Source organism: Aotus nancymaae, unplaced genomic scaffold, assembly GCF_030222135.1.
Source record: "Aotus nancymaae isolate 86718 unplaced genomic scaffold, 86718_ANA_hifiasm-v0.15.2.pri h1tg000069l, whole genome shotgun sequence".
In the NCBI taxonomy this organism is placed as follows: domain Eukaryota; kingdom Metazoa; phylum Chordata; class Mammalia; order Primates; family Aotidae; genus Aotus; species Aotus nancymaae.
In genome coordinates, this window is record NW_026988484.1 from 1,385,923 (window position 1) to 1,398,322 (window position 12,400).

At 38.6% G+C, this 12,400-nt stretch overlaps 1 protein-coding gene across 1 annotated transcript in view; it reads left to right on the top strand.

Moving 5' to 3' along the window:
- Positions 1-12,400, top strand: part of ZNF460 (zinc finger protein 460) — a 107,562-nt gene that overhangs the window by 53,757 nt on the left and 41,405 nt on the right. The gene's annotated exons all lie outside the window — the stretch shown is intronic.

Here is a 12,400-nt window from a genome sequence, read left to right on the forward strand (position 1 = left end):
TAAGATGGTATATGCTATAATCCCTACAGGAGAGCAACCTGCCCCTTGGTGACATGTTTGCATCAGACCTTTTTCCTCCCAGACAGTACATAGATTCTTACTTAATGACATTGATGCTTTTTCTGGATATGGCATTGACTTCCCTGCCAACAGAGCCTTTGCTGACACCATTATAACAGTGTTTCGACTTCTTGATATACCAACACTGGCTGGTCATTACCTTGAAGATTCAATCACAATGTAGGCACAAATGGATTAGGATCTGTAGCTAACACTGTTGATGTCTTGTTCTGTACAACCCATCTTCCCACAAGTCTTATCAAATGACCTCTGGCACCGTGTCTGACCACTAATAAAGTTTTATTGTGCCCCTCTTCCATCTCACTGCATCACTTTCATTCCTGTGCATCCTGAGTTCATATTTCATATAAACTCCCTGTAATCCAGTAATCATCTCACAGTTTACTGCCATAGAATATCAAAAGTAAGAAGTTCTGTTTTCACATTCTTTCTATTAATGAACACCCAATTTTCACATTCTTTCCTCTCTCACTTCTGTAATTATTGCTTCATACTGCTTTTCTGAAATGTCTTCTTTCTCTTTTTTATCCCATTCTGTGGGACTCACCATGCAAAGCTCTAAACCTAGATTGAACATTCGTCCAGCATTTTCTGAGCTGACCCAGGCTTTTTGGAAGTTCTGGGAAAAATCTTAATCCCCATGTTCATGCCCCACAGACCTCTTCCCATCCTCAGTGAACCAAAATCTCTGGAGGATCCAGTTTCTCAGATGCCCAGTATTTTCTGGCCTTGTCATTGCCATTTTTGGGGAAAGCATTTATCCGCGATGATTAAAGGAATGTCAGATGAAGTTTTCTGTTAGTCTTCCTAAATTGTGGCAGCCAGTGTCTCCCCATGAGTTCCGTGCTAGCTCCCACCTGGCTCTGTATAGCTTTCTCTTTGCAAAATTAATATTTTCAGTATATAAAATTATATGCCAGATGTATGGTTGTCTTCCCTAAATCTATACCCCCACTCCCTATGTTTTCACTTACTGTAAAAGAAGTTCAAATTTTGTATCGTTTCTGTATATTTCATTCCGTGTGTGTGTGTGTGTGTGTGTGTGTGTGTGTGTGTGTGTTTGTGTGTGTTTTGACAGGTCTAGAGGATTATCTAAGGTGTAGTCCTGAATTATCTCTAAGTTTAAATATTCTTCTATCATTTTTTTTTTGCCTTTTTTCTCTTTTTGTGGAGAATAGGGTCTCTTTATGTTGCCCAGGCAGGTCTTAAACTTCTAGGCTCGCTCTATCCTCCTGCCTCTGCCTATCTAAGTGCTGGGATTGCAAACATGAGCCACCATGTTTGGCCCTATTAATTTTTTTTTTAAAAAGATATTGAAGTAAACTTTGCATTGAATAATCTCATACTAAGAGTATTTTGGTGAATTTTGATGAATACATGGTTTTGTGATGACAAACCACCACTAAGCTGTGAAATATTTCCATCACAAGAAAATGTTCCTTGACACAAAGTCTCTCCCGAACTCCAGCATTAAAGTCCATTCATTTAATTTTTTTCTCTCTCTCTTTGCCTTTTTAAGAATGTGAAGTGAGGCCGGGCGCGGTGGCTCACGCCTGTAATCCCAGCACTTTGGGAGGCCGACGTGGGTGGATCACGAGGTGAAGAGATCGAGACCATCCTGGTCAACATGGTGAAACCCCGTCTCTACTACAAATACAAAAATTAGCTGGACATGGTGACACGTGCCTGTAATTCCAGCTACTCAGGAGGCTGAGGCAGGAGAATTGCCTGAACCCAGGAGACGGAGGTTGCGGTGAGCCAAGATCGCGCCATTGCACTCCAGCCTGGGTAACAAGAGCGAAACTCAGTCTCAAAAAAAAAAAAAAAAAGAATGTGAAGTGAATGGAATCATATAACATTTGGTTTTCAGATAATTTCACTTGGCATATGATTTTGAGATTTATTCACCTTATTTCATATTGTTTCTTCCTTAAACAGAGTACTTTATTTTGTGGGTATGCTACAGTTTGTTCATCTTTTCACCTGTTCATGAACAATTTTCCACATGTTCGGCTACTGTGAATAAGACAGTCATATTTGCTACAGATATTTGGATGGAAACATTTTAACTTGTCTTTTGTAAATAACTGAGAGTAGAATTGATATGTCATATGTTATGTACATATTTACCTATATAGGAAACTGTCAAATTGTTTCCCAAAATGGCTGCGTCATTTTGCATTCTCACCAAAAATGTGTGAGAGTTCCAGTGCTGCAGTGTTGTCACTTTAAAACATTTTACTAATTTCACCGGGCGCGGTGGCGCGTGCCTGTAGTCCCAGCTACTCGGGAGGCTGAGGTGGGAGGATCGCTTGAGCCCAGGAGTTCTGGGCTGCAGTGCGCTATGCCGATCGGGTGTCCGCACTAAGTTCGGCATCAATATGGTGACCTCCTGGGAGCGGGGGGACCACCAGGTTGCCTAAGGAGGGGTGAACCGGCCCAGGTCAGAAGTGGAGCAGGTCAAAACTCCCGTGCTGATCAGTAGTGAGATCGCGCCTGTGAATAGCCACTGCACTCCAGCCTGGGCAGCATAGCGAGACCCCGTCTCTAAAAATAAAAAAATAATAAATAATAAATTTTTACTAATTTCAACAGATATGTTGAAGTATTTGAGTTTTAAATTGCATTGCTAAAATAACTCATGAAATTGAACTTTTTTTCATATGGTCATTGTTGATTTGTGTATCTTTAGTTATTTGTCCAAATCTTTTTTTTTTTTTTTTTGAGAAGGAATCTTGCCCTGTCTCTCAGAGTTGCCTTGCACTTTCTGAAGACAGTCGATCTTCCATTTCGCATTTGGCTACCATAATCCACAAAGCTGGCTTGTTGGAATCAGTGGCCAATATGGCAGAGAGTAACTTGCTGAGTTGAGTTTAAGTAGCCCACTTTTTACAAAAAACCACATAGGAGAGCCAAAGTTTCCACCTTCCACTTCGTGAAGGCATATGGGAAAACACCTTGCACCCAGTGTACAATAGAATTCTCAAGCTCATCCTTGTTAAACGAATATCCGGCCGGGCGCGGTGGCTCACGCCTGTAATCCCAGCACTTTGGGAGGCCGAGGCGGGCGGATCACGAGGTCAAGAGATCGAGACCATCCTGGTCAACATGGTGAAACCCCGTCTCTACTAAAAATACAAAAAATTAGCTGGGCATGGTGGCGCACGCCTGTAGTCCCAGCTACTCAGGAGGCTGAGGCAGGAGAATTGCCTGAACCCAGGAGGCGGAGGTTGCGGTGAGCCGATATCGCGCCATTGCACTCCAGCCTGGGTAACAAGAGCGAAACTCCGTCTCAAAAAAAAAAAAAAAAAAAAAGAATTCTCAAGCTCATCCTTCTTAAACGAATATCCGGCCGGGCGTGGTGGCTCACGCCTGTAATCCCAGCACTTTGGGAGGTCGAGGCGGGCGGATCACGAGGTCAAGCGATCAAGACCATCCTGGCCAACATGGTGAAACCCCGTCTCTACTAAAAAAGAAAAAAACAAAAAACGAATATCCAATGCACGTTCTTCTCTGGATCAGCTCCAAAAGATTAATTTCATGTTGAACATAATTGATAAAGTCTTCCTTGAAAAACATTCTTCACTGGATTCTGTGCTCTAAATCGGAAGCCTTCTTAACGATAGCCTTAATCTCCGCATGACTGAACGGTCCAGTGCGCTCCAGCTGTTCCTATTCCGGGAGCCAATCTTCTGTGCGTTCCTGCGTTCTCTCTGCCTTGAGGTTCGAACTCTCAACCCCGTGGGGAAATTCTCAACAGCTCACATGCGCAGGAAGCTGCCGGCTTCCGGTTCGGGGACCCAGCCCTGCAGCCAGCGCATCCCGACGTAACACGCTCCCCAGGCCCCGCTTTTTCCGCTTCCGCCGCCTCCGCCATTCATTTTTCTGTTGTTTTTAAAGATGTTTGAAATGAATGTCTGTCTTTCTAATGATCATTCTTTCTTCATAACATGTGCGTTAAATGGGATTAATGTATATCTTTGTAATTATCCTTTCTTAACATGTACATTAAATGGGATTGCTTTAAAATTCATTGAATCTCATGAGAGTATGTAGAAATGACATTAGTTTTGGTACATTGTAAAGCAAAACTTCAAGTTGAATATCCTCTGATATTTTAAAACCGTAAAATTTAACTATAAATAACAGAGCTTGAGCACTTTAAGGCCACAGAGACTTCCTCAATGTAATGGTGAGAATACTGAGGTGCAGAGAAATCAGGTGACTAGCCAAAGCCCATACTCTAAGATAAAGGCCGACCCACATCTATTTTTCCTAACTTGTCAGTATACTGTCAATTATGCTGCTTATAAAATACCTATGAAATTGACATTGGAGATGCCATCTTGCAAAGAAAATATTATCAAATTTTGATTATCTTTGTTTTCTTTATGCATGGGTTACTTAGCTTTTTGTTACTTAATTTGCAACCACAGCTTTAAAATTTCCAGTTATCTTTTGTTATTTATCTCTACCCTGATTGCATTGTTTTACTTCATTTTATGCAAGTTAAAGAGATTTTTAATGGTGCCAGCTATTGTCAGTTTTGTTTGTCTTCTGTCTGTGCTAAAACATGCTTCAGTTGGTGTCTGTTGTGTCATACGGATTTATCAGGCCAAATGTGTTTGTCATGGTGTGTGAATCCAACAGAACTGTACCAATGTTATGCCTGCCTTTTTGATATCATTACTGAGATAGTGAATATTAAAGTAGCTTGTTTTTTTTTTTAAAAAAAATAGATTTAACCCTTTATTCTCATTATACTAAAATTGTTTTATGCAATTGTTCAAAATTGTATACAAATTATAAAGTATGTTTTCCCGCTGATGTTTTCTCCCTTATTTCTATTTGTCAGATACAAATACACATTTTTGGTGTGTTTGTGTTTAATAATTACAGGTTCGTATTTTCTAGACTTCGACAATATATTTCTACAACATTATACCTTATATATGTAACCTATGAACGGATTATTACTGGATATTTTGAACTGATCAAAAATGACTGCCTACTTATTCAGTAATTTATTCCATGTGCTTTTCATCAGATAGCTAATATATTTGGGGTTAAATGCATTTTCTTTTTTTCCTCCTTTTACGCAGGGGTAGCATTTTCTTTTGTGCTGATCTTCTCTTCAGTTTTGTTTCTTGTGCTTTCTTTTAAAAACATGTATAGATATTAATACTCTTAATTTTCCTTTTAGTTTGGAATGTATAAACTCATTTTGTTTGTTAGTCTTTAAGCTGAAAATTATAACACATGTATTTAACGCATCAAGGTATAGAGTTATTAATACCTTTACCCTCCTCTTGGATAATAAAAGGCATGTTACTATGTAGTGGTATTGACACATAGTAATTCTACTGTTGTACTCAACAAGGAGATATTGTTCATGTTTTATACAGAGAGTGAATAATTTAATTGATCCACAGATTCATTCCCTATAACATGCAGATCTTTCACCTGGAATCACTTTTCTTTTGCCTTAAATATAAACTTTAGGCACACTTTTTAAACTAAATTTTTCATATTTGATCTCATATGGTCTTATTTTATGCTCTTTCTTGAAAAACACTATTGCTGTAAATAGAAATATAGGTTTGCATTTATTTCTTCAGTAACTTCACTGTGTCCTTCCACTACATCCATGGCTCACTATATACTAGATGTGAGTGGAGACAATTTATATTGTGAATATAGTTTCCCTGTGCTAAAGAAACAAAATTTGAATCTGATGCAAAGCAAAATACACCCTAGAGATTGTAACAGTGCTATGGGCTCAGTGATTTGATGGTACTGAGTTGTTGGAATAACAAAGGAGTGACAGGGTAGAATGCTTAGTAGAAATAATAAGATCTATATCTGGTGAACAAATGGATGGATTGTGCCATGAACTAGCTATATGCTAACTAATCATGTTTTCCTTTGTTTGTTTCTGAACACCTTCGAGGAAAGCATGTTCCAGCTTTTCTTACAGTGAATTTGGGGCCATGCGAATGAGTTATGGACAATGGAATATGGGCAGAAGTGATGTGTGAAATTGTGTCTTAATTGTGTTTTCATCTGTGCACTATTCTAGAGATGTCCTCAGTGGTTCCAGTTTTCATACCTTCCCCAAATTTAGTGGTCCCTTGGGAGCTACAGGTTCAGATGATGGGATGATGGTGATGGGATGATGGTGATGGTGGCTTTCTTTCTGTTTTTCTTTCTTTCTTTCTCACTTTCTTTCCCCCCCTCCCCCTCCCCCCCTTTCTTTTTGAAAGACTTTTGCTCTGTCGCCCAGGCTGGAGTGCAATGGCACGATCTCAGCTCACTGCAACCTCCACCTCCTGGGTTCAAGCTATTCTCCTGCCTCAGCCTCCCGAGTAGCTGGGATTACAGCTGCCCACCACCACGTCCTGCTAATTTTTGTATTTTTAGTAGACAAGGGGTTTCACCATCTTGGCCAGGCTGGCCTTGAACGCCTGACCTCAGGTGATCTACCCACCTCAGCCTCTCAAACTGCTGGGATTACAGGTGTGAGCTACTGTGCCCAGCGGTGATGGTGTTTTGATGAGGACAGGACATGATCTTATGTCTCTTAGTTTCAGGCAGGACATTCTTATGATCAAGTTTGTGATTGCGTCCACCGGCCTTGAGGGTCAGAAGGGAGAGCAAGAGCAGGTTTTGGTTACTGTGAATTAAAGATGAATAAGGAAGTGTTTCTACAGTCACAAACTTGAAACTGGATGGATTCTACTCTCCACTTAAGCCTGAGGGCAGTTAGTCCTGCTATGTCCAAAATCTGAATCTTCTTAAAATTTTAGTTTTAGAGACAGGGTCTCGCTCTGTCACTCAGGCTAGAGTACAGTGTTAGAATCATCGCTCATAGCAGCTTGGAACTCCTAGACTGAAGCCATTCTCCTGTCTCAGCCTCCAGAGTAACTGGGATTATAGTCCCAAAATTTGAATCCTGTGGCCTGTAACAATGAGTCTCTTGAGCAGCATGCCTACCTATAGTTCTAGGAGCACTTTTTCTCAACTGTTTAAGAAATAAGCCAAATATGTGCATTCATGTAAAACTTTTAATCATACCTATGAGGCTAGCTGCTGAGTTAAGGTGTCATTATATTTTATGTTTTGATAAATGCCAAGGATCCTACTGAGGCTTCACAGAGTATATGTGAAAGCATTTTGATGTTAATGGTAATGACAATAATAACTTCTTTTAAAAATTGAATACAATGTAATAAATACTTTTTACGCAAATTCCTTTGAGGAGCAAAGCAGTATTTCCCATTCTAGTCGTGGTAGACTCATGGGTGCTGCATCCCATCCCTAGAGTTCCTGATTCAGTAGGCCTGTGTCAGGCCACAGAGCCTGTCTCCATCACGTTGGCAGGTTATGAAGATGCTACTGGTCTAGGGACCACAACTTTGTAACCATTGAATAAAGGTCCGTTTATTAATGTTACTGCCCCGCAGGTCCTGGAGCAAAAGACTGAATTTACTTTTCATTTTAAGTCTCGGTCCCCAGTTCCCGGAGGGGTGAAGGAGTGCGCCCAGGGCCACACAGGAAAAGGAAGGCGTCTTCTGTGCCTCCAACAGCCACAGAAATGTGAGTACTCTTCTTTGAGGGACGTGAAGTTCGATTCCTGTGGTTGGAACCCGGAGACGTTATTTCTACATATGTCCTAGCGGCGCCGCTTAAGTTTACCCACGGAGAACCGAACAGGCACAGGTGCGTAGGCACTTATAGGGCACAGACGACATTACCCAGAATTCCATTCCTTGCGCTTTCGCGCCGAGGGCTGAGCCAGGTGTGGTGGCATGTGCCTATAATGCCAGCTACTCAGGAGGCTGAGGCAGGAGAATCACAAACCCAGGAGGCAGAGGTTGCAGTGAACTGAGATTGCACCAGTGCACTCCAGCTTGGGCAACAAGAACGAAACTCTGTCTCAAAACAAAACAAAACAAAAACAGACTTTCCACTTGACCCAGTATATATTACTAGGTATATACCCAAAAATATATAAATAATTCTGCCAAAAAGAAACACACACCTGTGTATTCACTGCAGCACTATTCACAATAGCAAAGACATGGATCAACCTAGATGCCCGTCAACAGTGGCATGGATAAAGAAAATGAAGTACACATACATCATGGAATACCATGCAGCCATAAAAGAAATCATGTCCTTTCCAGCAACATGGATGTAGCTGGAGGTCATTACCCAAAACGAATTAATGCAGGAACAGAAAAGCAAATACTGCATGTTCTCACTTATAAATGAGAGTACACGTGGACTAAATATTGAGTACACATGTACACTAAGAAGGAAATAGTAGTCACTGAGGCCTACTTGAAGGTGGAGGGTGGGAGAGGGTCAGTATTGAAAAACTACCTACTGGTGGTGACAAAATAATGTGTACACCAAACCCCTGTGACATACAATTAACCTATGAAACAAACCTGCACATATACACAGAACCTAAAATAAACATAAGAAAAAAATAGATTTGTATATAGTTTGTGGTAGTGAGAAAAGACTAGTATCTACATATATTTTATACATCATGACATGTAGCTTTTCTTAATTTTTTCCGTATTTCTAGGTTACACAGTTCATCTGTGATTTTTTTCCCAATTTTTCATATCTCAAAAAATTTGTCCTATATATCTGTTGAAAAAAATTTATGTATGAGTGAACCCACACAGCTCAAACTTGTGTCATTCAAGGATCAACTGTAGTCATAAAATGGAAGAAAACACAGCAATTAAAACTACAACTTCACAAAAAAATATAAAAATAAGAGGACAAAAACCCCCACCACTAGTTCATGCAACAGCACCAGTGAATCTCATAGAAAAAGACATTGACGATAATATGTAAGACACATATTGTAGAGTTCTGTAGATAAGTCCAAAAAGAAAAACAGGGAAATCTTAAACATGGTGATAAAGGACAGAATAATGGATACCTCTTTTCAGGGCTGTTGAGAATTTTCTGCAACTTTGTATGGTTGGGGGTTATACAGATGTTGATATGAAAATATTCATCAAGCTGAACACTGGCAGTTTGTCCATTTTATCTTGTTTATACATATTTAAAATAGATAAAAAGATAAATGTAGTAAATACCAATACCCATACCCCAGATAACAGAAAGTAGAATCAGTAATATCAGAATTTTAAAATGAAACTCAGATTGCAAATTCCATCTTACACTTTAGAGGAAACTTACCAGAATTTTACTTTGCTTAATTTTTTTCATTAATAACTTTACACCTTATTTATCACTAATATATTTTTGTTTGATATTGAAATTCATAGGAATGGAATCATTCTCTTAGTGTGCTTTTCTTTGCTGTGGATTATTTTCAGTATTTTTGATATAAATTTATTATCGTTAATGATCATTTTTTACTTATATTATCTGTATTTAAAGCTATAACCGTCCCTATAAAATTTTATTAAACACATCTCTAAAGAATATATGGAAGTACCATTATTTGAAAAAAGTTACATTTTTAACTATCTTTAATTTTATGATGCATGAGTTATCCGGTATTTTGTAACTTAATTTCCAAACACTTCTTTTCATATTTTCCATGAATCTCTCTTATTGATTCATGTCTTGATTGCATCCTGTGTATTATGTCACTCTATGTGAATTGAAGATACTTTGTAGTCATCTATTTTGGTAGTTCTGTAAATACTCAGTTGTACTAAATATAGACATCCTATATTTGTATTTATTAGACCAGAATTATCAATCTTGGCGTGAGAGTTCACTAGAAGTTTAGCCATTTTATACTGGTTGTTTCTATTAATTACTGTGATAGCTGATATAACAATGCTCAACATATTAATAAATTTATGTCTATCCTTTTACTAATTGTTGCTTTATGTAATACAAGTCAGCATTATACATTATATACAGTTCAAAATACAATTTCTTGGTGATCGTTTCTTATTTTTCTCTTTTTTTTTTTTGAGATGGAGTTTTGCTTTTGTTGCTCAGGCTGGAGTGCAATGGCGCAATCTCTCAGCTCACTGCAACTTCTGCCTCCCGGGTTCAAGTGATTCTCCTCCCTCAGCCTCTTGAGTAGCTGGGACTACAAGGGTCTGTCACCATGCCTGGCTAATTTTGTATTTTTAGTAGAGATGGAGTTTCACCATGTTGGCCAGGTTGGTCTCAAACTCCTGACCTCAGGTGATCCACCTGCCTCAGCCTCCCAAAAGTTCTGGGATTACAGGCATGAGCCACCATAATCGTTTCTTTAATATTGATGTTTTCTGATATAAATTCTTTTTCATGTGTTAATTCTTTAATTGTTGTATTAAATCTGTGTTTATTAAATATATTTTTCCCAAAGCTGTTTCATATAGTTTTCTAATATTATACTCTAGAAGTGTTTCTTGTAGCCATACTACTGTTGGATTTTTTTTTTTTTTTTTTTGAGAGACAGTCGTACTGTGTCACCTGGGCTGGAGTGCCATGACACCATCAGAACTTTCTGCAGCCTTGGCTCAAGTCTCCTGAGTAGCTAGGATTACAGGCTTGTGCCACCACACCCTGCTGTGACTTTTTTTGTACAGACAGGGCCTTGCTATGTGATTCAGGCTGATCTATTAAAAGAATTCCTGACTACAAGCAATTCTCTTGCTTCAGCTTCCCACATTGCAGGGATTATAGGCATGAGCCACTGTGCCTGGCCTTTTGGAAATTTTTAACACTTCAGAAATTACTAACTGCTAATTCAAAAATTTATTCCACACTTGTTTCATGAAGCAGCTGATACGTTTGGATTTATATACATCCTCTGGTTGTGTGTGTGCTTTATTTTTTTAAATGTTTTATTTCTTTACATTTTCTTCAAATTTGTAAGATATATACTCTGATTCAGTTAATGTTTAAGCTTTAAAACAGTTATTTAATACATTAGAGTTAATGTCTTTGCTCTCCTGAGGAAATATAAGAAATTTATACATTAATTAATTGGCCCATGTCAGTTTATATACTATTGAAGATATGCAAGCTAATTCCACCATTCTGTCTCCAGAAGTAAATATTAATATTTTATAATGATAATGAGTGGTCTTGTTGATCCACAGATGCACCCCTCTCTCAGATCCTCATTGCTTATATCATCACAGACGAGTCACCTGGGATCACTTTCCTTCAACCTTAGGAAGGATCTTAAAAGTGTTATTTTACGCCAGTAATTTTTTTCCATTAAACTTCTCATTTTGGGATTCAAATAGTCTTATTTCACAGTTTTTCTTAGTCAGTGCATTTGCTATGCATAGAAATTCGTTGGCAGTTATATCTGTAACTCCTTCAACATGTTATTCCATTGTGTCCCTGACACCTAAATTTATATTGGCTTGGAGTGGAGACAGATAATTTATATTATACATATATGTAATTATGTATGTGTGTATGTAAATTTTACATGTGTACATATAAAAATTATGTGTGTATATATATTTTTCCTATATGAATAATTTCTATGTCATCTCATAAACCAGGTTATAAAATTTTAACTACAGTGATACTTAAGTGAACAGTGGAGTTAAAAACTATGAAGAACAATTAGTCTTGATAGGTCTGTGTTTTGAATCATATGGCCTATAAGAATATGTCTTTTGGACAATAGACCTACCTGTAGTTTATGAAACCCTCCTGCATGTGATTTTTTTTCAATTAAATGAGTCTATAGATGTGTTTTTGTGCAAAAATTATAACCATTACCGGGCTGGCCATGCTGGCTCACACCTGTAATCCCAGCACTTTGGGAGGCTGAGGCGGTCGGATCACCTGAGGTTAGGAGTTCAAGACCACCCTGACCAACATGGAGAAACCTTGTCTCTACTAAAAATACAAAATTAGCTGGGCGTGGTGGCACATGCCTGTAATCCCAGCTAGTCAGGAGGCTGAGGCAGGAGAATCAACTAAACCTGGGAGGCAAAGGTTGCCATGAGCCAAGATCGTGCCATTGCACTCCAGCCTGGGCAACAAGAGCAAAACAAAACAAAAACAAAACAAAACAAAAATTATAACCATTACCAATGATGCTACTTGACGAGCGAGGGAATGATTGCACTTTGTTTTTGGCTGCTTTGTTTGTTTTTTTCAAAATCACCAGTGATCCTGAAAAGGTGGATCTTTGATTTGTCTTCCTAAAGCAATGTGAGAACCTTGTGTTGAAGAAGACTGCTAATAGCCTGTATGTATCTAGCGCTATGTGCCAGGCCCGGTGTTAAGTACTTTTTACCTCACTTCCCATGTTTCCATGAAGTTGGTTGTAGTGTTTTCCATCTTACTTTTTTTT